Source organism: Phyllobates terribilis, unplaced genomic scaffold, assembly GCF_046119375.1.
Source record: "Phyllobates terribilis strain yellow unplaced genomic scaffold, ASM4611937v1 Scaffold_29__1_contigs__length_15306474, whole genome shotgun sequence".
In the NCBI taxonomy this organism is placed as follows: Eukaryota; Metazoa; Chordata; class Amphibia; order Anura; family Dendrobatidae; genus Phyllobates; species Phyllobates terribilis.
The window spans coordinates 12,443,774-12,469,229 of record NW_027362789.1 but is presented as its reverse complement, the minus strand read 5'-3'; the positions used below and the strand labels follow the sequence as shown (position 1 = coordinate 12,469,229).

The 25,456-nt window shown below is 47.6% G+C and overlaps 1 pseudogene; it reads right to left on the bottom strand.

The window, feature by feature from the left end:
• LOC141178711 (uncharacterized) overlaps positions 1-21,489 on the bottom strand; it is a 49,638-nt pseudogene extending 28,149 nt beyond the window's left edge.
• Positions 21,490-25,456: the final 3,967 nt, after the last annotated feature.

Sequence of the window (25,456 nt, the reverse complement as noted above, 5' to 3'; positions counted from 1 at the left end):
CCAACACCCCTATTCCCCTTTCCACCAGCAGCAGGCCTTTTGCCACTCATTTTGGTGGTTAACTAATTGGCAACTGTAGCTGTTTGCACAAAAACGATGGATGGAAACCGAGCAGAGCTGAGTGGCCAAACTGTGGTACTAGCCCAAAAGGATTGGCTGGACTAGATGCAGTAAAAAATTGTTATTTGATACACAGGTGGTGTAGCTTGGTTCAGATGGGCTACTCCAATGACTAACAGACACTGCTACAGGCCCAAAAGGATTTACTGGGCTAGATGCAGTAAAAAAATGTTATTTGATACACAGTGGTGTAGCTTGGTTCAGATGGGCTACTCCACTGACTACCAGACACTGCTATAGGCCCAAAAGGATTGGCTTAGCTACATTTAGCCAAATGCTGTGAAAAACACTTGCACAGCACTGGCACAGACCTGCCTGGAAAAAAGTGCTATTAACTGTTGTAACCTAGCCCTCAAAAGGGCTGCAATTACAACTAGTCCCTACTCCCTAAACCTAGCTCTCTATTTAACAGCAAATTCGCTCCCAATTCACACAGCTATACTGTATAGTGCCCACAGTAGCAGCGGTGCCGTCTAACACTCAGCTGCAGCAGTGAGAAAATTGTGGCGACGGGGAAAATGGCTGGGTCTTATAGGGCAAGGACATGTGACATACACTGCCAATGACACATGACCTTACTTGTGTGAAAAAAAGCACTTTGCTGCGTGTGTGCGCTGCTGATAGGCTGACAGACTTCACCGCTCCACTGTAAATGCGGGAAAGAAGAAAAAAATGGAGATCGGCATTATTTCTGCAGAGATCCATCACCTGCCCCTCTCCCCGCCCACTCTACACTGAAACTGTCTATTAACATTGATTAACAGTATCACTGTGAAAAAATCCAGTTACGATTTTGGTGTACGAACAGTTATCGAATATAACCTCGAACAGCCAATTGTTTTGCAAATAGTTCGGGTTCGTCGAACGGCTCGTACACCGCCCAAAACAGTTCGAATTTGAGATTGGCGAACAGTTCGAGTCGAACACCGCTCATCTCTAATTATTACAACTGTAAAACCTCAGGCGGTACTGTGGGAACATTATACTGTGTGGGGGCATCATACATACTGCATAAGGGGCATAATGGGGGCATTACACTGTGTGGGGGCATCATACATCCTGCATAAGGGGCATAACGGGGGCATTACACTGTGTTGGGGCATCATACATCCTGCATAAGGGGCATTACACTGTGTGGGGGCATCATACATACTGCATAAGGGGCATAATGGGGGCATTAAACTGTGTGGGGGCATCATACATCCTGCATAAGGGGCATAATGAGGGCATTACACTGTGTGGGGGATCATACATCCTGCATAAGGGGCATAATGGGGGCATTACACTGTGTGGGGGCATCATACATCCTGCATAAGGGGCATAATGGGGGCATTACACTGTGTGGGGGCATCATACATCCTGCATAAGGGGCATAATGGGGGCATTACACTGTGTGGGGGCATCATACATCCTGCATAAGGGGCATAATGAGGGCATTACACTGTGTGGGGGATCATACATCCTGCATAAGGGGCATAATGGGGGCATTACACTGTGTGGGGGCATCATACATACAGTATAAGGGGCATAATGGGGGCATCATACATACTGCATAAGGGGCATAATGGGGGCATTACACTGTGGGGGGCATCATACATCCTGCATAAGGGGCATAAAGGGGGCATTACTCTGTGTGGGGGCATCATACATCCTGCATAAGGGGCATAATGGGGCATTACACTGTGGGGGCATCATACATCCTGCATAAGGGGCACAATGGGAGCATTACACTGTGTGGGGGCATCATACATCCTGCATAAGGGGCATAATGGGGGCATTACACTGTGTGGGGGCATCATACATACTGCATAAGGAGCATAATGGGGGCATTACACTGTGTGGGGGCATCATACATCCTGCATAAGGGGCATAATGGGGGCATTACACTGTGTGGGGGCATCATACATCCTGCATAAGGGGTATAATGGGGGCATTACACTGTGTGGGGGCATCATACATACTGCATAAGGGGCATAATGGGGGCATTACACTGTGTGGGGGCATCATACATCCTGCATAAGGGGCATAATGGGGGCATTACACTGTGAGGGCAGTAAAGGGGTCCTGTACTATGAGAACAATACGTTTCCTCCTTCCTGTCTCCATAGTTGGGTCGTATGTATCTATTACAGGAAACAGAACAAAAACCTTATCATTCTTATAAAGGGGCAACACAAGACCCCAAAAGAGTCTCGGTGCTGAAGGGGTTAATGCCCCCTGCGCCCAGTAATGGGGTCTCCACATACCTCCACCTGCAGAGCCGCCACCACATATATGGCTGCTCTGTGCGCACAGGAGCTGTGATGAGGTCACAGGAGGGGAGGAGTCAGGGGTCACATGATCAGGGGCCTCAGTGGATGCAGGACTCTGCTGTGCTGGTTGTCATGGTGCTGGATGAGCTGAAGTTTATGTGTGGGGTCAGGAGGGGTTTACAGTGTGGATGTAGCAGAGCCGCGTGTGTACGAGGTGTACGGAGCAGAGCCGCGTGTGTACGAGGTGTATGGAGCAGAGCCGTGTGTGTACGAGGTGTACGGAGCGGAGCCGCGTGTGTACGAGGTGTACGGAGCAGAGGCGTGTGTGTACGAGGTGTACGGAGCAGAGCCGTGTGTGTACGAGGTGTACGGAGCGGAGCCGTGTGTACGAGGTGTACGGAGCAGAGCCGCATGTGTACGAGGTGTACGGAGCAGAGCCGCGTGTGTACGAGGTGTACGGAGCAGAGCCGTGTGTGTACGAGGTGTACGGAGCAGAGCCGTGTGTGTACGAGGTGTACGGAGCGGAGGCGTGTGTGTACGAGGTGTACGGAGCAGAGCCGTGTGTGTGTACGGAGCGGAGCCACGTGTGTACGAGGTGTACGGAGCAGAGCCGCGTGTGTACGAGGTGTACGGAGCGGAGCCGCGTGTGTACGAGGTGTACGGAGCGGAGCCGCACGTGTACGAGGTGTACGGAGCAGAGCCGCGTGTATAGATGGTGTACGGAGCGGAACCGCGCGTGTACGAGGTGTACGGAGCAGAGCGGCGCATGTACGAAGCGGAGCCGCGCGTGTACGAGGTGTACGGAGCGGAGCCGTGTGTTTACTAGGTGTACGGAGCGGAGCCTCGCGTGTACGAGGTGTACGGAGCGGAGCCTCGCGTGTACGAGGTGTACGGAGCGGAGCCTCGCGTGTACGAGGTGTACGGAGCGGAGCCTCGCGTGTACGAGGTGTGCGGAGCGGAGCCTCGCGTGTACGAGGTATACGGAGCGGAGCCGTGTGTTTACTAGGTGTACGGAGCGGAGCCTCGCGTGTACGAGGTGTACGGAGCGGAGCCTCGCGTGTACGAGGTGTACGGAGCGGAGCCTCGCGTGTACGAGGTGTACGGAGCGGAGCCTCGCGTGTACGAGGTGTGCGGAGCGGAGCCTCGCGTGTACGAGGTGTGCGGAGCGGAGCCTCGCGTGTACGAGGTGTGCGGAGCGGAGCCTCGTGTGTACGAGGTGTGCGGAGCCTCGCGTGTACGAGGTGTACGGAGCGGAGCCTCGCGTGTACGAGGTGTGCGGAGCCTCGCGTGTACGAGGTGTGCGGAGCCTCACGTGTACGAGGTGTACATAGCTGAGCCTCGCGTGTACGAGGTGTACGGAGCGGAGCCTCGCGTGTACGAGGTGTACGGAGCGGAGCCTCGCGTGTACGGAGCGGAGCCGTGAGTGTACGAGGTGTACGGAGCGGAGCTGCGTGTGTACGAGGTGTACGGAGCGGAGCCGCGTGTGTACGAGGTGTACGGAGCGGAGCCGCACGTGTATGAGGCGTACGGAGCAGAGCCGTGTGTGTACGAGGCGTACGGAGCGGAGCCGCATGTGTACGAGGTGTAGGGAGCGGAGCCTCGCGTGTACGAGGTGTACGGAGCGGAGCCGCGTGTGTACGAGGTGTACGGAGCGGAGCTGCGTGTGTACGAGGTGTACGGAGCGGAGCCGCGTGTGTACGAGGTGTACGGAGCGGAGCCGCACGTGTACGAGGTGTACGGAGCAGAGCCATGTGTGTACGAGGCGTACGGAGCGGAGCTGCGTGTGTACGAGGTGTACGGAGCGGAGCCGCGCGTGTACGAGACGTACGGAGGGGAGCCGCGTGTACGGAGCGGAGCCGCGCGTGTACGAGGCGTACGGAGCGGAGCCACGCGTGTGTACGAGGCGTACGGAGCGGAGCCTCGCGTGTACGAGGCGTACGGTGCTGAGCCGTGCGTGTACGAGGTGTACGGAGCGGAGCCGTGCATGTACGAGGTGTACGGAGGGGAGCCGCGTGTACGAGGTGTACGGAGCAGAGCCGCGCGTGTACGAGGCGTACGGAGCGGAGCCGCGCGTGTGTACGAGGTGTGCGGAGCGGAGCGTGTACGAGGCGTACGGTGCGGAGCCATGTGTGTGCGGACTTCCGCTGTGGCTTCTGCTGAGGCTGTGGAGAGATGACACTGAGGAGATGAGGGGTTTTGGGGCCACAGATAAGTGGATGTTCCTACATAAAGGCTGCACAGGGAACAAGGTGATTTTTTATGTGTGGGTTTGCGTGGGGAAGGAGGGGGCACTGTTAATTTCATGTGGAAGAAGGGGGTCCTGTTACTTGCATGGGGATGCATGCTGGGGATCCTGTTATTTGCGTAGGGATGGAGGGGGTCCTGTTATTTACGTGTGGCTGGGGGTCTGCGTGGGGAAAGAGGGGGTGCTATTATTTGCGTGGGGCTGCGTGCTGGGAGTCTGCATTGGGAATTAGAGGCGTCTTGTTATTTACATGGGGCTGCTTGTTGGGGGCCTGCGTGGGGATGGAGGGGGTGCTGTTACTTGCGTGAGGCTATGTGCTGCAGTCCTGTTACTTGCGTGGGGAACCAGGGTGGGTCCTGTTATTTGCGTATGGCTGCGTGGGGAAGAGGATGATGTTACATGGTGCTGGGCAGGATAACGTGTGATGTCTCCTTTCATGTGGGGTGGTGCGCAGGGAAGTGTAGTATTACTTGTGCGGGTCTGCGTGTGGTGGGTATATAAACCATTTTTTCTCATTAGTAGTATTGAGTAACACAGGACTGCAGGTTTACGCCCGGCCACCAGATGGCTCCAAATTGCGTAAAAAAACATCCTAACAAATGTTGACTCCACATAACGGGCTATATCCTCTCCTCGGACTCTATGCTGCTCAATTTTAGCGAAGTGTCCATAGGAGTCAGACACGACTTGTATCGAGTCTTTTGCATGATTTTTTTTTCTATTTTATTCTAGGTATTGTAGATTTCCCCCACCATTTTTTCACCATGCCGTGCCTCCACAGGAGCGCACCTCCTTGCAGATGCCATTCCATCACTGGTCATCTTTTCACCAAGTGGAGCTCCAGTGTTCCCATAAGGGGTGACACTGGTGACGTCTGATGTCAGATAGATGAGTATAATTCCTCCAAAACCCCCCTCCCCCTTATTTCCTTTGGACACGTTTTTTCCCCCTCACCCTTTCCCATATTTTGTGACGTGCACTGTGTTCCCTGACTGCCCGGGCATGCGCAAAGCGCTGCTCACATAGAGCGTGCTCTACTTCATCCCGGCCCCGTCTCTCCGTGCACTGCGCCGCAGGTTTCTATTGTGCAAGCGCCAGGAAGTCACTATCGCTTCCCGGCGCCTGCGCAGTAGAAACCTGCAGCGCAGTGCACAGGCAGACGGGGCGAGGATGAAGCAAAGCGCACTCTATTAGAGCGGCGCTTTACGCATGCCCGGCAAGTCAGGGAGCATAGTGCACGTCACAGGACCTGTCACAGGGCCCTGTGACATGCAGGGGATGGGGGGGATATGATAATTAAGCATATAGGCGATAGGCGGGGATTTCGGGTAATAAGAAGCACATAGGCTGGGATTGCTTGGTGTCCGGGGGACGCCAAGCCTGTACAAAATAGAATTGATTAAAGCGCTTTTCTCTGCAATCAAACCTCTACTATGGGCCATACAGGTATGTATAGATTTACTTTTCTATACCCTGTATGGCCATAGTAGAGGTCTGATAACTCCAAAGTGGTGACAGATTCCCTTTAAAGCCCATAAACACCCAATCCCTACAATTGTTTGGTTGACAGCTCTCTGCTGTCATATACAGGAGTACTTAGCCAAATGTTCTTGTGCTGTCTATTAGAGAGTAGGTGTCAAACTCCTCTGGTGACGGCTTATCTTCAGAGAGAACAAAAGGACCCCAACACAGTATGATAACCCAACTGTGACCCCCACACAGCTCTACATACAGTATAATGGCCCCCACACAACCATCCAAACAGCGAAATGGCCCCTACACAGCCCTCCAAACAGCATAATGGCCCCAACATAAGCAGCATAATGGCCCTCACTCAGCCCTCCAAACTGCATAATGGCCCCCACACAGCCCTCCAAACAGCATAATGGCCCCAACATAAGCAGCATAATGGCCCTCACTCAGCCCTCCAAACTGCATAATGGCCCCCACACAGCCCTCCAAACAGCATAATGGCTCCCACACAGCATGATGGACCTCACACAAACCTTCCCACTATAATTGCTTGCATTCAGTATAATAGCCCTCCAAACATTATGATGGACCCTACATAGCCCTGCACACAGTATAATGGGCCACACAATGTACTCTTTGATAAAAAAAAAAAATACTTCTCCGTGTTCCCCCACTTCTCTGGTCTCCGTACCCTGTGTGTTGAAGCTCTTCATTGCTCTGCACTGCGGCGAAATAAAATGTCAATGCACCTGCTGCACTGAGAAGTCAGAGCTCAAACACAGAGAGAATGATGGAGGAGGGAGCTTACTAATCCCTCTTTCATCATTGTATTCAACTGTAATGGCATCCAGAATACTGATATACTTGAAGCTGTGATGCTGGATGGGCCCCCTCCGACTCACGGGCCCCATAGCAGCTGCGTGGTCTACACCATTGGCGGTGCGCCTCTGCTTCCAGCAACTCCATTCTAGTCATCTCAGCACTGAACTGTCTAGAGCTGATTCGGGAAGATCCTCACAGGAGTAACTCTAGTCTAGCGAAAAAGTAGGAGAAACAGGTCAGCTCAGCCATATATAGACGATCCATGTAGAGGAAACTTGCGGTGACACAGGAAAAAGGTAGGAAGATAAATTCCAGCATCCAAATCTTCGTAAAAACACTTTATTAAAAAAATATTTAAAAGGTCACAAGTCCATCTGTTACAAGCAAATGTTCACACTGCTGTTCATTGCATATACAATTGTGAATTGGGAAGTGACTTATTGGATATCCTTCAATCACATGATCAAACACGACCAATCACAAGGAAAGAAGGTCGCAGCAAGTAACAAAGCAGGTGAGTAATAAAGAGATATTGCATCATAATAATCAGGGGCTCAGAAGAGCAGATCTCACAACTTTACCGCACGTACACAGTAGTTTTCCTCCTATTTAATTTTTCCCACAAACTAAAGTTCATTTTAATCAATAGATCTTGGAATGATGATAATTTCCGCAATTGGATGTGTTTAAATAAAGTGTTCCTGTGCTGAGATAATCTTATAAATGTTCCCCTGTGTAATGGCTGTGTGTGACCGTGTACAGAACATGGTCTGATGATACCACAGCTCCTGGGCAGGGGAGGAAGCAAAAGACAATATAGACATTACAGCCGGAGATCACAGCTGATTGTTATTGTGAGGTAAAACATTTCCCTGACTGTTTTTAAACAATGTTTTACTTTAAAGAAAGAATCAGCTGTGATCCCATGCTGTAATGTCCGTATACTATTTTGCTTCCTCCCCTGCCCAGGAGCTGTGGTATGATCGAACCATGTTTGAGCACGGTCAGACTCGTATCCCTCTGCACACCTCTCCTCTGGTTCCCCAGGAGGTATGGGAAACCTTTTGATGGCCTTTCAGGGAGTCAGGTCAGAGGTGGTGTTTTCAGTTCTGCAGCTAGGGATTCTCTGGTCTGTACAGGGACCTGTAGGGTTTGGGTTTAGCTCCTCGGTGTTGTAGGCTTTACTATTCCCGTTACCAGTGTATGAGTGAGTTACGTGCATAACAAGATTTGTTTGTAATAAGAAAAAGATTTGTTTTGCTAAGTTTGATACCAGCATGAGACATGTAATGAGGGACAGTTATCGCCCCTTTCATTAAAAATAAGCTCTGAAGGCAGATTCTGAGGGTGATCATTCACATCAGATTGCATATATCAAGGTATCGTATTATTCAATGTTCAATGACCTGCATACCCATATAAGTGGCTTAGGAGGGTTGATCTTACTGACAGATTCCTTTTAGACATATTATTTTTCAAGATTAAAGAAAAAAATCAATAAAATGTTTGACATCACCATAATCATATAGAACTGGAGAATCACGTTGACCATATCATATTTTACCACGCCATTAATGTTGAAACCAATACCCTTCCCACCTCCCTCCCCTCAGAAGAAAACAAAAATAAGAGGATTTACGTTTATTCACTACATGTGTCAAATGCACTGCTGGGAAGGGATGCCATTTTAATGTTCACCTCAGTTATCAGGAAAGTCAGAATCAGTCCTGCAACCAGTCCTCAATTACAATGTCCACATGTCAGTATTACATTGCAGTCATCCAGGACAAGGCATTTTGGTGACCAAGGCAGATAATGCCAATAGCACCCCATCCCCAAGCAAAGGAATGGGTCAGAGAGTAAGGTAATATGACCCCTAACACATTCCTCTGCCCAGATTGGTCAGGTACCAAGATCTGATTAGACCAGAAAAGCCATTATATGTGGTGTATGTTAAGGATGAGGCTTAAAAGTGATTGCAATTTCAGAGTTACATATAGAATCATTCAATCTTTAAAGGCCACTTAAAGAATTCCAGGGACAAATAGTGATAATAATCCCTGACATTCTATATTTTGAGAGCTGTAATTTTTCCATATTTCGGCCGACAGTTATGTAAGGGCTTGTTTTTTACGGGACGAGTTCACGTTTTTATTGGTACCATTTCTGGGCACACTAAATTTTTTCATTGAATTCTATTTCGATTTTTGGGAGGCAGAATGAACAAAACCTAGCAATTCAGGAATTGTTTTCTCTTATGTCATTCCACATGTGGTAAAATTGATAAGACGACTTTATTCTTTGGGTCAGCACGATTACAGCGGTTTTTATGTTTTGCCGCTTTTACACAAAAACTATTTTATAGAAAAAAATAATTATTTTTGCATTGCTGTATTCTGAGAGCTATAACTTTTTTATTTTTCAGCTGATGGAGCTGTATGATGGCTTTTTTCTTTGCTGGACAGGATGATGTTTTCAGTGACACCATTTTTATTTACATTATCATTTTGATCGCTTCTTATTCCACTTTATGTTTGGTGGTATGATGAAAAAGCATAGTTTTTAGCCCCATTTTTTTTTTCTACAGTGTTCACTGACGGGGTTAACAAATGTAATAATTTTATGGGGCAAGACGTTTCAGGTGCAGCGATACCAAACGTGTATTATTTTTTATTTATTTTATTTACATAAAAGTACAATACATATATTTTATTATTTAAAAAAAAGAAATTTCTATTTTTTTTTACTTTTTTATACTTTTTCACTTTTAGCAGTCTGATCCCAATTATAAAGCATAGCAATGCAGGAGCGCTGCTATGCTTTATAACTGTCAGTTTTGCACTGACACAAGTTAGATCATGCACTGCGCATGATCTACATAACTTGCTAACGCCTGGTAACCTCGGATATAGTCATGATGACATCGGGTCACCATGGCAACGATCGGGCTCCTGCGACTTCATGTGGGGGCACCGATCCAAGAGCAGAGGGGCTCCCTCCCTCTGCCTGCCAGCTAAATGCTGCGACCACTAGCGTTTATGGGGTTAAAGTGCCGGGAGCCGTGTGGGCACGGCTCCTGGCATCGAGTGCCGGGTGTCAGCTGTCAGAATCAGCTGACACCCGGTGGTGATCGTGCGTGCACAGCCTGTATGCGCGCAAAATCACCTGGAAATTCTCAGTACATCCCAGGTCAGGAAGCACTTCCCAAGCAGGACGTACTGAGTTTGTCTAAGGTCGGTAAGGGGTTAAAATGTATGAAGACATTTTGATGCCCAGATGACTGAAAGAAGATGCCTTAATTACTGACAGAAGATGCTTTTTGTGAGAAAGAAATGAGATTTAAAGTAGAAAGGAGAACTCTTTTCAAAAGAGTTGGACAACAAAAAATGTGTTGATACATAAATAGGGCAAGGCCGTTTGTCCACAGAAAAATGCTTTTTAAGTTTTGGAGAGGATTAAAGCAGATAGCTCACACTCTTTAGAAATGGCTATAGTCACCCTGCATACACATTCCTTTCATCAGAACAGCTTCAGTAACAGACAGTATGCCTCCGAAATAAAATATAGAATACTAGGATTTGTACAAATCTGATATTAATGAGACATTTTCAGAACTGTGGCTAACAGGGAAAGAAGACACATAATTTTTCATAACTGTAACCCCTAACAATGAGCCACAAATACACAGTAACCAGATAACTGACAACAGCTATGCCATGTTTACTATCTAAGTAAAGAAAAAATCCCGATGGAAAATATGGCGTCAATCTCAAACTTTTGCGATCATTTGGAGAGAAGTTACCACATAAGTTGGGGATTTCATAAAATCATGAATGGCTGAGACCAGCTCACAACCTGACCCATGTGAGGTCATCACGGGGGAGTGTGTGTGTGTGGGACTCAGGAGTTGATAATAGATCAAGCCGGATTATGATCTGGGTTCCTATAGAGAGATACATTTCAGTGTCTACATGATTCCTGTCCACTGGACATTCTTCAAACTAAGCTCTTTCCTTAGCTAGGCTGAATCATACCTGTGATCGGGGTAGTAAGTTTCTTTTGTTTTATTACTTTCATTTTATATAACTGTATGCAGTGTTGTTTTGTCCCCTTTGTAAAATCTTTTGTATATTTTTCATAAACACTACCTCCCTTTGAATTAAATATAACATTTAATAGTTCTATTCCTTTTATTATTATTTATTTATATAGCACCATTGATTCCATGGTGCTGTACATAAGAAGGGGTTACATACAAAATACAGATATCACTTACAGTAAATGAACTAACAATGATAGACTGGTACAGGGGGAAGAGGACCCTGGCCTTGCGGGCATACATGCTATAGGATGGGGAAGGAGACAGTAGGTGGGGGGTTGCAGCTGCTCTGGTGGTGGTGATGTGGCAGCGTGATCATTGCAGGTTGTAAGCTTTCTTGAAGAGATGGGTTTTCAGGTTCTGTCTGAAGGATCCGAATGTGGCAGATAGTCGGACGTGTTGAGGCACAGAATTCCAGAGGATGGGGGATATTCGGGAGAAGTCTTGGAGGCGGTTGGGTGAGGAACGAATAAGTGTGGAGGAGAGAAGGAGGTCTTGGGAGGACCGGAGATTACGTGAGGAAATATATCGGGAGATTAGTTCAGAGATGAACAGAGGATAAAGGTTATGGATGGCTTTGTAGGTCAGTGTTAGTAGTTTGAACTGGATACACTGAGCAATTGAGAGTCAGTGAAGAGATTTGCAAAGGGGGTAGCAGAGGAGTAGCGAGGAGAGAGATGAACTAGTCTGGCAGCAGAGTTAAGGACAGACTGGAGAGGTGCGAGAGTGTTAGCAGGTAGGCCACAGAGGAGGATGTTGCAGTATTCGAGGCGGGAGATTATGAAGGCATTCACAAGCCGTTTAGTAGATTTAGGGTTGAGGAAAGGTGGGATTCTGGAAATATTTTTGAGCTTGAGGTGACAGGAGGTGGCGAGTACTTGGATATGTGGTTTGAAGGACAGAGCAGAGTCGAGAGTTACACCGAGGCAGCCGATTTCTGGTACAGGGGAAAGAGTGATGTCATTTATTTTTATAGATCAGATCAGATGGGAAAGATATGTGAGATGGAGGAAAAATGATGAGTTCAGTTTTGTCCACATTGAGTTTGAGGAAGCGAGAGGAGAAGAAGAAGGATATGGCTGCTAGACATGCTGGGATTCTGGACAGGAGAGAGGTGACGTCTGGGCAAGAGAAGTAGATCTGGGTGTCATCAGCGTACAGGTAGTACTAGTAACCGTAGGACTTTATGAGCTGTCCCAGGTCAAGGGTATAGATGGAGAAGAGTAGGGGTCCTAGGACAGATCCTTGAGGGACTCCAACAGAGAGGGGGCGGGGTGAGGAGGTAGTGTGGGAGTGGGAGACACCAAAAGTGCAGTTGGAAAGGTATGAGGAGATCCAGGATAGGGCAAGATCTTTGACACCAAAGGAAGAAAGAATCTGTAGTAGGAGGCAGTGGTTAACTGTGTCGAAGGCAGAGGACAGGTCTAGAAGAAGGAGTATGGAGAATTGCCTGTTAGCTTTAAGTAAATCATTAATCATTTTGTTAAGGGCAGTTTCGGTGGAATGGTAGGAACGGAATCCAGATTTTTGTTTTGTTCTGTAACCGCGCCTCAAAGCCATACGCTATACAATCGGCCTTATAAACTATTGGTGGTGGCAGCGAATAGTCTGGGGTTATCATGGAGTTAGCGGTGATCGTTCGTTGTTATATACATATATTCCATGTTTTGGAACCAGGAGGTGTATATACAATCCGCTCACTGTTACTTTTCTGATAATCGGCCTGTTAGTGCAAACAGCCTGTGGCCTCCTCCATTAATCGTCGGCCAATCGTGTAATTGTCCGGATGATAGGGGGCAGCAGAGAGTTGTTCACTCAAGAGATCACAGTGGGTGGTTTTGAATGACCTTCCCAGGCTGTAATATGTAATAAATCACTAACAGGGTATAAAATAAAATTTGTGGGCGAAAAAAGTTAAATGTGAATTTTTTCCTTCTACATTCCATTAATTCGTGTGAAGAACCTGAAGGGCTAATAAAAATCTTGAATGTTGCTTTGAGCACCTTGTGGATGGCAGTTTTTAGAGTGGTGTCACTTTGGGGTATTTTCTGTCATACAGACCCCTCAAAGTCACTTCAAATGTGATGTGGTCTATAAAACATTGGTTTTGTAAATTTTGTTGGAAAAATGAGAAATCGCTGGTCAACTTTTAATTCTTATAACTTCCTAAGAAAAAAGATTTTATTTTGTTTCAAAAATTGTGTGGATGTAAAGTAGACATGTGGGAAATGTTATTTATTAACTAGTTTGTGTAACATAATAGCTCTCTGATTTAAGGGCATAAAAATTTAAAGTTTGAAAATTGCTAAGTTTTCAAAATTTTTGCCAAATTTCCCTATTTTTTTTCACACATAAACTCAAGTCATATCAAACAAATGTTACCACTGTCATGAAGTACAATAACTCATGAAAAAACATTCTCAGAATCAGTGAGATCCATTGAAGTGTTCCAGAGTAAAATTTGGGCTGGTCATGAAGGTGAAAACAGGGGGGTAAAGGGGTTAAGAAGATACGATTTTCGGTTCAAACATTTCTAACATTCTGAACATGAAAAAGGCTTCTCCCCTGTGTGAGTTCTCTGGTGGTTAACTAAATTTGATTTCTGTGTAAAACATTTCCCACATTTTGAACAGAAAAAAGGCTTCTCCCCTGTGTGAATTCTCTGGTGGTTAACTAAATGTGATTTCTGTGTAAAATATTTCCCACATTCTGAACAGGAGAAAGGCTTCTCCCCTGTATGAATTCTCTGGTGGTTAACCAAATCAGATTTCTGGTTAAAACATTTCCCACATTCTGAACAGGAAAAAGGCTTCTCCCCTGTGTGATTTCTCTGGTGGTTATCAAAACTTGATTTCCGTGTAAAATATTTCCCACATTCTGAACAAAAAAAAGGCTTCTCCCCTGTGTGAATTCTTTGGTGCTTAACCAAATCAGATTTCTGGTTAAAAAATTTCCCACATTCTGAACAGGAAAAAGGCTGCTCGCCTGTGTGAGTTCTCTGGTGGTTATCAAAACTTGATTTCCGTGTAAAATATTTCCCACATTCTGAACAGAAAAAAGGCTTCTCCCCTGTGTGAATTCTTTGGTGCTTAACCAAATCAGATTTCTGGTTAAAACATTTCCCACATTCTGAACATGAAAAAGGTTTCTCCCCTGTGTGAGTTCGTTTGTGTATAGCAAGAAACCATTTATGATTAAAATGTTTCCCACATTCTGAGCAGGAAAAAGGCTTCTCCCCTGTGTGGGTTCTCTGGTGCGTAACCAAATTTGATTTCTGGTTAAAACTTTTCCCACATTCTGAACAGGAAAAAGGCTTCACCCCTGTGTGAATTCTCTGGTGCCTAATAAGAGCTAATTTCTGGTTAAAACATCTCCCACACTCTGAACAAGAATATCTATTTTCCGCTGTAAGATTTTTTTGATGTTTAAAACTATTTCCATATTCTGAACATGAAAATGGCTTCTTTGCTTGAGGGGCAGTTTGAGTTTGTTTTTTAATGCTTATTTTGTGACTTTGATTTTCCTTAGTAGTCGGTAATGAATCAGAAGACAGGACCTGTTTCACAGGATCAGATGATTGAACTTTGCTGGGAAGGGATGATGGTATAGCTGGAGTAATGACATTCACTTCAATTGTATCCTGTGGGATATCAAGATCATCTGATTTAAAAATTGAAGATGTCAGCTGTCCCTCTGATCTCCTGGTTACAGTCATCTGCTAAGAATGAAACCAAGTATTATTTTTGAATAAATACACACACAGGCTCGGTAGCATCCAGGTCACTGGCTCAGTCAGGAGACCATAACACACAGGAGGCCTTCTCCCTCCAAACACACAGAACATGTGCCAAACAACGGCCTCCATTATATATCTTAACCACACTCAGAGGTGAGGTATGTGGGTAGCAAGACCCGCCCATCTCTCCAACTACCCGTAACCCGGTCCTATGTGCACCAAACAGTCCTCTTAGTGCTTACGTGCACTAGAGCAACATTCCAGGTTACATCACAGAGGACAGCCATCTCTGTGATAAATACCTTCCATAAACTATGTGTCCGTTAGCCACCTTAATCATATTGTCGGAAGCTGCCAGATACAGCCTTGTTCTCCTCTGGTTCAGTCCTCTGTGCTCAGCTCCCGGCTTGTGTATTTGTTTCCTGTTGTGGCCCCTGCCTGTTTACTGACTACTCTTGTGTCTTCTGATTTTGTATTTTCTCTGCCCTCCTGGTTCTGACCCGGCTACCTGACTATTCTTCTTCCCATCTCACACCACAGAACAGCAGGTAACACCGTGGCCCAAGCCTAGGATTACAGGGTGATGAGCAAGACAATCAATGGGATCTGGAAAATGGAGTAGATAGCGCCAAGACTGTTCGTGGTGGCCATCTTTTGAGCTGCCAAGTGACCACGAACAGTGCCCCCAATACATTGTGTCTGCAAACTATTCCAGCAAGATCTGCATTGGAATAGCTAAATGGTGCTCCTTCCCTTCTTAACCTGCCATGTGCCCAGACAGTAATGTACAACCGTATATAGTGTATTATCAGATTCAAGAAAAGTTTGAAAATAATTTGTAAGGTCCATTTGTTTCCTATTATCCTTGGTGAAGAATTCCAAAGTTATCACCACATGAAGTGACACAAGTCTGATTTGAAGAATGGGGCCAATTAGGAACACAAAACTGTCTGCAGGAAGTGTTTAAATCAGAGTATAGACAATAACACATCTAATGAAATGATCAAACTGAACAGTCGTTGCCAGTAAAAAATGAGTAACTAGTGGTGAAACCTCTCTCGGGTAATTAGAGTATGGGGCTCGGTGGCTCTTGGGAATTTAAACTATCGTAAGGGACAATATTTTCTGTCTGATGAGTTTCCAAGAAGAAATATTAGACATTCAAAGAGAACTTTTTATAATAGTGCAGAGATGAGGTGTCTTAAATTTAGCTTACACATATATCATGGCACAGGTGTAATGTTTATGCAGTTTATCGTTAGCCAAACCAGTGTGGACGTCCTGCCGAGATGTTCCCCTGACTCGTGTTTCACGATCAGCTTCTCCTGAGAGTAAAGCTGATCGCGAAACGCGAGTCAGGGTTACATCTCGGCAGGATGTCCACACTGGTTTGCTTTGCTTTATATACTTATATTTGTTACATGACACTGCCATCTATGCACCAGCACTTTTACTAGTGTTGCTGTGTCCTGTGGTCTCCTATGTGCCTCATATAGCTTTTGTATGAAGTTTAGGTATTTATACCCTTTGTTCATACTTCATATCACTTGACTTTGAATGAGCAAATATCTGACTATTATGCTTATATTAATATATGCACATTGATTCCCCGAGTCACATTGAAACCATGTGTTCAGCTATCATGTCTAGATCTCTTTTTGTATATTGACTTCTCTCAAACCATCCTGTTTGTGCCCTTTGTGGTCTAGCTACCCGGTATATAACATTATCATCCCACTTGGATTATATTAATAGTTCACATACTTATGCATGACTTTTATACAGGCTTTGTCTTGGAGTAGATCAGTCTCACATTTGAGCGAGACTGGATGTATTCTTGTATTTTGTGAATGGTATAAATTGTCATCTAAACTCAATACTTACAGTTATATGAAAAAGTTTGGGCACCCCTATTAATCTTAAGCTTAATGTTTTATAAAAATTGGTGTTTTTGCAACAGCTATTTCAGTTTGATCTATGTAATAACTGTTGTACACAGTATTGTTTCTGCCTTGAAATGAGGTTTATTGTACTAACAGAAAATGTGCAATCTGCATTCAAACAAAATTTGACAGGTGCATAAGTATGGGCACCCCACCAGAAAAGTGACGTTAATATTTAGTAGATCCTCCTTTTGCAAAAATAACAGCCTCTAGTCGCTTCCTGTAGCTTTTAATGAGCTCCTGGATCCTGGATGAAGGTATTTTTGACCATTCCTCTTTACAAAATAATTCCTGTTCAGTTAAGTTTGATGGTCGCCGAGCATGGACAGCCCTCTTCAAATGATCCCACAGATGTTCAATGATATTCAGGTCTGGGGACTGGGATGGCCATTCCAGAACATTGTAATTGTTCCTCTGCATGAATGCCTGAGTAGATTTGGAGCGGTGTTTTGGATCATTGTCTTGCTGAAAGATCCATCCCCTGCGTAACTTCAACTTTGTCACTGATTCTTGAACATTATTGTCAAGAATCTGCTGATACTGAGTGGAATCCATGCGTCCCTCAACTTTAACAAGATTCCCGGTGCCAGCATTGGCCACACAGCCCCAAAGCATGATGGAACCTCCACCAAATTTTACTGTGGGTAGCAAGTGTTTTTCTTGGAATGCTGTGTTTTTTTGCCGCCATGCATAACGCCTTTTTGTATGACCAAACAACTCAATCTTGGTTTCATCAGTCCACAGGACCTTCTTCCAAAAAGAAATTGGCTTCTCCAAATGTGCTTTTGCATACCTCAGCCGACTCTGTTTGTGGCGTGCTTGCAGAAACGGCTTCTTTCGCGTCACTCTCCCATACAGCTTCTCCTTGTGCAAAGTGCGTTGTATAGTTGACCGATGCACAGTGACACCATCTGCAGCAAGTTGATGCTGCAGCTCTCTGGAGGTGGTCCGAGGATTGTCCTTGACTGATCTCACCATTCTTCTTCTCTGCCTTTCTGATGTTTTTCTTGGCCTGCCACTTCTGGCCTTAACAAGAACTGTCCCTGTGTTCTTCCATTTCCTTACTATGTTCCTCACAGTGGAAACTGACAGGTTAAATCTCTGAGACAGCTTTTTGTATCCTTCCCCTGAACAACTATGTTGAATAATCTTTGTTTTCAGATCATTTGACAGTTGTTTTGTGGAGCCCATGATGCCACTCTTCAGAGGAGATTCAAACAGGAGAACAACTTGCAAGTGGCCACTTTAAGTAGCTTTTCTCGTGATTGCATACACCTGCCTATGAAGTTCGAAGCTCAATCAGGTTACAAAACCCAAAAAAGTGCTTTAGTACATCAGTAAAAAGTAGGTAGGAGTATTTAAAACAAGAAAATGATAAGGGTGCCCATACTTATGCACCTGTCAAATTTTGTTTGAATGCAGATTGCACATTTTCTGTTAGTACAATAAACCTCATTTCAAGGCAGAAACATTACTGTGTCCAACAGTTATTACATATATCAAACTGAAATAGCTGTTGCAAAAACACCAATTTTTATAAAACATTAAGCTTAAGATTAATAGGGGTGCCCAAACTTTTTCATATAACTGTATCTGTGATAAGCTATAGTGTATTCTAATAGCAGTTGTTTCTTTATTCTTTCAATAGGTGTTCACCTCTGTTTTAACATCTCCTTTTATACTTTAATTTTACTTGTGTGTTTTGTATGATGTGGAAACTAATAAAATTACTATTTTATTTATTTTGGCTCTTATACTCCTTGTCTAGTTTAGGATTTGTATCACATTAGGAGTGCCGTCCACTACATAGTCTGTTTATAGGCTTCTACATTCTAAGTACATTGTCATTTGGCTTTGTAGTTTACAGATCTGGGCAGGTAACGGTCAGCATCTTCTAATTTACGTACGTTGATCTTCCTGGTTGTAAGTTCTTTAGAAAAGGGCTTTCAATACCCAAAGTCATTTGAACAGTTTTGGGTGGAGGAGAATGCTGTGGTCTAGAGGCATTCTTTAGTTTAGTAATTTAGCAAATTACTTTTGCTAAAATTCATTACCTGAGTGCCGAGGTTTCTCTTACATTATATGCGGTTTAGACCCTACTCGTGCACCCTGGTCCAGTAGTGCTGCATTCTCCACCACCATTACTGGGAAAAATCTGAGACTTCTCAACATTTCATGGTTACTACTCACCTGGGCAGTCATATATAGGAATCTCCTCTTTACACCGCTCATCACCCCTCACATATGTGTCTGTACTATTATTATGGGTCAGATCTTCACCCTGAAACAAATATTGTAAAAGTCACAGACAGATGGAGAAGTCACATCTATGATCAGCTCTAATCCTGCCATCTCCACTGTTCTCAATACACAAGTATAAAACATATACCATATTTTTCGGACCATAAGACGCACCTAGGTTTTAGAGGAGGAAAATAGAACAAAAAAATTAAGCAAACAATGTGGTCATGATGCCCTGTTATGGGGGAGGGGGTCTGCTGCGGACGCTGTTATAGGGGTAATGTCTCCCATTTCTGTTAATATCCCCCATCCTGGTATATATGGCCCCCATTCCCATCCTGATATGAATGGCACCCCTCATTCCCATCCTGGTATGTATGGCACCCCCTCATCCCCATCCTGGTATGCATGGCCCCCTTAATCCCTCATCCTGGTATGTATGGCCCCCCTCATCCCTCTTCCTGGTATGTATGGCCCCCCTCATCCCTCTTCCTGGTATGATGGCACCCTTCATCCCTCATCCTGGTATGTATGGCCCCCCTCATCCTTCCTGGTAAGCGTGGCACCCCTCATCCTGGTATGCTTCGCACCCCCTGATCCCCCATCACGCTGCACAAAAAAAATAAACAATTATGCTCACCTCCTCTCCTCTCCAGTGCTGCGTCTTGCTCTGCTGCCTACAGGGATCTCACTGTGTGAGCTGTGCATAGCGTAACTGCCATGCAACCTCACACTGTGAGATGCTGTGCCAGAATAATCACTGCTCCCCATGCAGGGACTGTGTGCGTGGGGAGCAGTGACCATTCACTCTCCTTAATAGTGCACATACGGTACCCGCAGCGCGGCTCCTGCTGCTGCGCTGCGGTCTGTTTGTCCGCTATTAAAGGCCATGAATATTCACTACAATCCACTCCCATGGGTTGTAGTGAATATTCACGGTCTTCAATAGCGGGCACACAGACTGCTGGCCGCAGCAGGAGCCGCGCTGCGGGTACTGTGTGCGCGCTATTAAGGTGAGTGAATGGTCAATGCTCCCCACGCACACGGTCCCGGAGTGGGGACCAGTGACTATTCCGGCACAGCATCTTACAGTGTGAGGGCGCATGGCAGTTACGCCACGCACGGCTCACACAGTGAGATCCCTGTAGGCAGCAGAGTGGGACGCAGCATTGGAGGAGAGAGAAGGTGGACATAATTGTTTATTTTTATTTTTTTGTGTGCATCGTGACGGGGATCAGGGGGGGCCAAGCATACTAGAATGAGGCGTGCCAAGCATACCAGGAAGAGGGATGAGGGGGCCCTACATACCACGATAAGGGATGAAGGGTGCCATACATCCCAGGAAGAGGGATGAGGGGGGTGTGGGGAGCAGTGAATATTCATTTTGTTAAGTAGCGGGCACAGTGTAGGCTGCAGCAGGCGGCTGCTACCTCCTGTGCCCCGCTACTCCACCGCTGCCACTCCCCCCACATCCGCCACCACCCACAGCCTCAGTATTTATATATATCGGACTATAAGACGCACCACCTCCCACTTTCCTCCAAAATTTTGGAGGAAAAAAGTGCATCTTATAGTCCGAAAAATACAGTAATACTAGTGGATAAAACAACACTGAACACAAGATTGTCACAACCGTCAACACATCATAGGGGAGATCTCATGACACCTTCTCTCCATCTACCTGATGATCCTGAGGAACATTGGGATCTTCTTGTTTACAGTCCTCTGGAAGAAGAGGACGGGGACATCTCTCTGGTGTTGTCCTCTTACTGGATAGAGCTGTAGGAAACACATACAGGGACTGAATTAACTCTTTTGTACAGATAGTTAGAGGCAGTGTGTATTTAGTCCTATTACCTGGTGATGTGAGGTGCTGGTCAAACTCCATCATGACGTCCTTGTACAGATCTTTGTTTCCTTCTAAATACTCCCACTCCTCCATGGAGAAATAGACTGTGACATCCTGATACCTTATAGGAACCTGACACATACAATGATCCCATCATCCACCAGATCCCTTCATAGCGTTACTGTATAATGTCCCAGCATTCCCAGCAGTGTCACCTCTCCAGTCAGAAGCTCAATCATCTTGTAGGTGAGTTCAAGGATCTTTTGGTCATTGATGTCCTCATGTATCAGTGGGTGAGATGGAGGCCCCGTGATTGGGCTCAGGGGTCTTCCCCATCCCTCAGACACAGGGTCCTGACAGCGCTCACTAGAGGTCTTCTTCACTACTGTGTAATCCTGGTTATGGAGAGACACATTAATAAATCTCACTACAGACATTTCCAGAGTCCTCACCTCTCCAGTTCTGTCCATCTGTTATTCCCATAGATAAGAATGATGTAATGTGACGTCATCAGAATCTCTCACCTCTCCAGTAAGCCGGAAGAGGATCTCTAGGGTGAGGTGTAATATCCTCTCCGCCATCTTGTCTCTGTCCATATCCAGTTTTGATGGGTAAATCAGGAAAACTCTCTTATATAGAAGATTGTCACTGAGCGGATCGAATATTGTAGAGACCTGAATGAGAAGATGATGAGCCTATGTAACATCATAAATATCCTGTGTAATAATACAATTACTGGAGATAATAAGGGGAAATGTAGCACCCCGAGGACTCGGCTGCTACAGGGGTATTGCACCTCGACCCAGAGGTGTGGTATTCCACTCCCGGGTAAGGATGGAGTGTGGGACAGAGCTCAGATAGCTGCATGCACTACACTCACCCCATTTCCGGGGGACAGAACAACGGTACTCCCACTAGGTAGATGTGCAGGTACGACAGCGTCTGTCCCCGGCTGGAGTTCTCGGATCGTTTCCCGCCGTTTGCCCGCCATCTGCAGCCTTTTCCCGCCATCCACGGAGTTTCCCGCCATAAAGAGACAATTCCCACCATCTGAGACGATTTCCCGCCCTGGCAGAGCGGACGCCATTGTGGGCGTGCCGGAGGGTGGCAAGAGGCCACCTCCCATCGTGGGCCAGGTCCAAGAACGGCGCCAAAAGCGGAAACCGCCCCCACCAGCAAAGACTGCAATAATAGAAATGTCCATCAGCGTGAGGGGGCTGCCCCTGAAACTGACAATCACCAAGTTGCCCCGGGACCACCCTCAGTGTGGGCGGATAAAGAACGGAAGAAAGAGGATGGGTGGAGCCTGGAGGAGTCTGGAGAGATCACACCCGGAGATGGAGGGAGAGTCAGGCAGCACCGACCCCATGGTCAGGAGCCTGTTGCAGGCCGCCACCCCCGAAGGCCTGGTGGAGATCCTGGCACAGCTCCCCAGAGATCGGGAGCATGCACAGACCGCGCTGGAGGGCTTGGCTCGGAAGGTAGCCCGAGTGCAGCGAGAAGCGCTGGCCGAGTGGAGCAGGGAGATGGCCCAGCAGGCTGGAACCCGCCAGCGGAGGACGCCACCCGCAACGAGGAGCACGCCTGCCCTTGAAGATGATGCAGAAGGGACGGAGGCCGGAGACGACGCCGCGGAGGGAGCTGAAGAGATGGAAGCAGGTAGAGGGGACGTCATCACCCCAAGCCCAGAGGCCGTAAGCCTGCCCCAGCTCCCCGTCGCAGAGCCCGAAGTCCCACTGATAGTGCCCGTTGCTGCACCGCCACCGCTCCAAACTAGGCCTCAAACGGCAGGAGCCGCGGCCACGCCCCCTGCTACGCCCCGCGCCCCAATCCTAAGCGCGGCGAAGCAGGAAATACCCCCGGCCTGGTCGCAGGGCCGAGTACCCCCGGGCGCCGCTGTCTCTAAAGTTCCCTTCACTTTCAGAGTGCCACCGGCCTGGTCGCACGGCCTGGTGAATCCGGGCGCCGATGCCCCCACCGCGCCCTCGGCTTCTACAGTGCTGCCCCTGGGTGAAGATCTGTTTGCGCAGCATACCTGCCCGGATGGGCAGCCCTTTGTGTGGCCCCCGGAGTACGTTAACCCCCGACTCCGGAGGGAGCGGCCCTTGTGTGAGCCCCTGATCCCGGCTCCGGCGCCCGCCAAAATCGTTCCGCTCCCGTTGGAGGAGGCTCAATTCGCTTGGGACCCCACCGGTGAAAACCTCATGGGGTTCACCCAGGAGACCCGGGCGGCCGCAGCCCAGCGTGCGGAGTGCTGCCGACAACAACTGGAGGTCTTCAACAGAGAACGGCGAGAGAGGCGGGTCCGCGAGGAGCAGCTGCAGGTCCAAAGTGCGGAGCAGAAACGCCGGACCCGACGAAACCCCCGTGCGGCCCACGGTCCCCGCGCCACCGGGACCGTAATAAAGTTCCAACTGGAGCACGGTTGGGGCTTTATCCGGGATCACAGAACCCCCGGCGATGTCTTTGTCACCCGCAGGGATGTCGAGAGCCATCTGCCGGAGGGACACCACGGACGTGACCTTTACCTGGGTGATGAGGTCACCTTCACCCGGCATCAGTGTGCCAAAGGACCGTACGCCCTTCACGTGCACCGGTTGACGGAGGAAGAGCTGCGGTACGAGGGAGATCAAGAGGACCCGGACGGGTCTGAAGACTACCCTCAGGAAGGAGCAGGAGGGCATCGTTACCAATAAGAGGTGAACAGGACTGTACAAAGTTACCCGTCGGGGTATGAGAACTGTTGTGAATTAAGAGTATGGTCCCCGTTGGGACTAGTGAACTGTTACCTGTGTGCCCCTATCCCTGACCAGGCTGAGGACTGTGAGCAGCCATTCCTATTCCCCACAGGCTGAGGACTGTGAGCAGCCATTCCTATTCCCCACAGGCTGAGGACTGTGAGCAGCCATTCCTATTCCCCACTGGCCGAGGACTGAGAGCGGCCATACCCTGTAAATAGTTGCGCTTCCTTAAGCGCCCCCTACTGGTTTTATAAAGAACTGTCTTTTCTATTAGTGACTGTTGCACTTTACCCGGTCACAAGTTGCACCGTGACCGGAAGAACAAGAACGTTTAATGTGAAAGAGTTTTAAATTGAAAGTTTATGCTGCTGAGATAGTAATATGAAAAGTTACCTATGATATTATATTTTTCTGATAATGTTCTTATAATGTTTTATATGTTAGTATATACTTTAAAAATTTTGTATGTTTTATATGTTTTACTCTTTTCCAGCCCGAGGACGTGCTGTGGTTTACCAGGGGGGAATGTAGCACCCCGAGGACTCGGCTGCTACAGGGGTATTGCACCTCGACCCAGAGGTGTGGTATTCCACTCCCGGGTAAGAATGGAGTGTGGGACAGAGCTCAGATAGCTGCATGCACTACACTCACCCCATTTCCAGGGGACAGAACAACGGTACTCCCACTAGGTAGATGTGCAGGTACGACAGCGTCTGTCCCCGGCTGGAGTGGGCAGGGGGGAGGAATATCCCTGTAGTGTAGGGGCAGATAGGGGAGGGACTCTGGGTATAGCTAGGAGCCCATTGGGTGCTAGTCACCTGGGCTCACACATAGAGGGAGTATATAAGGTGGGCACCATCTAGAGACAGGGTCTGTTCAGAGAGGAGTTCAGCCAGAGAGGCCTGACAGGGAGCTGTGGCTCCGGCTGGGCCCAGCTCCAGGGCCAGGCCTGAAGCAGAGAGAAAGAGACAGAAAGGCCCAGAGACGCAAGGAGAGAGGGAACCCTGAGATCCCACAGGAGAACGAAGAGGGTGAAGGGTTGGCAGAGAAGGGTACCGGATCCCAAACTGGCAGAGGCTAATCATCCTTAGCCAGGAACCGGAGGTCGTGGTCAAGCTTTGGCACGACCCTCACCACATCTACCAGGAAGGCATACCACGCGTAGGGCCAGGGAAGCCAGGAAAGGTTTCACCACCAAGAGGCCCGAGGGAGCCGGACATAGGTGGGTCCCTGGTGAGAACGGCCAGTAGGAAGGAAGAGAGGGGAGCTCTGGACCACGCTCTGGAACTACCTGGGAGCTGGCCGAGTCCCTGCCCTGGTGAACGCAGCACGGCTCGGGTGGTCCTTACTGTGCACAAGCGACCGGATAAAGAACAGTGAGTAAAGTCTTTGAAACTGCACTTCAAGCCTCCGCGTTTCGTTGTATCACCTGCACCCTCAGTACTGGGACACCCGCACCATCACTCCCCTCATCCAACTCACAATAGCTGCCCTGAGGCCATACCCCTCCCGTTGGGGGTTATACCATCCACGCTGCACCATCCTACCACCGGCCTCAGCGGTCTGCCCTGCAGCGGCAGCTCCATAGCTGCATTCAACGGGTGGCGTAGTCGAACCATACAGCATTATCTGCCAAACACTGCCTCCTAGTTTGACACCCTGGGCACGGACCGGGTCACCGCCACAAGGACTACTACCCCTATCCAGATCCGGCTCCGGGTATCCCCTGAACATGGCCCAGGGGGCGCGTCAGAAACATATGAGGAGATTTATTATTTTATACTATTTAGTTTTCTGCTTTACATCTAGTAATAAAACCTATATATTTTAGGCCACAGAGAACAAGCAGTTTCTTCCTTGGAGTCGGCAGCTGAACACGTTTCTCATAGAATCATCTTCCATAACGCTAATTCTCGTCTCATTTACAGACACTGC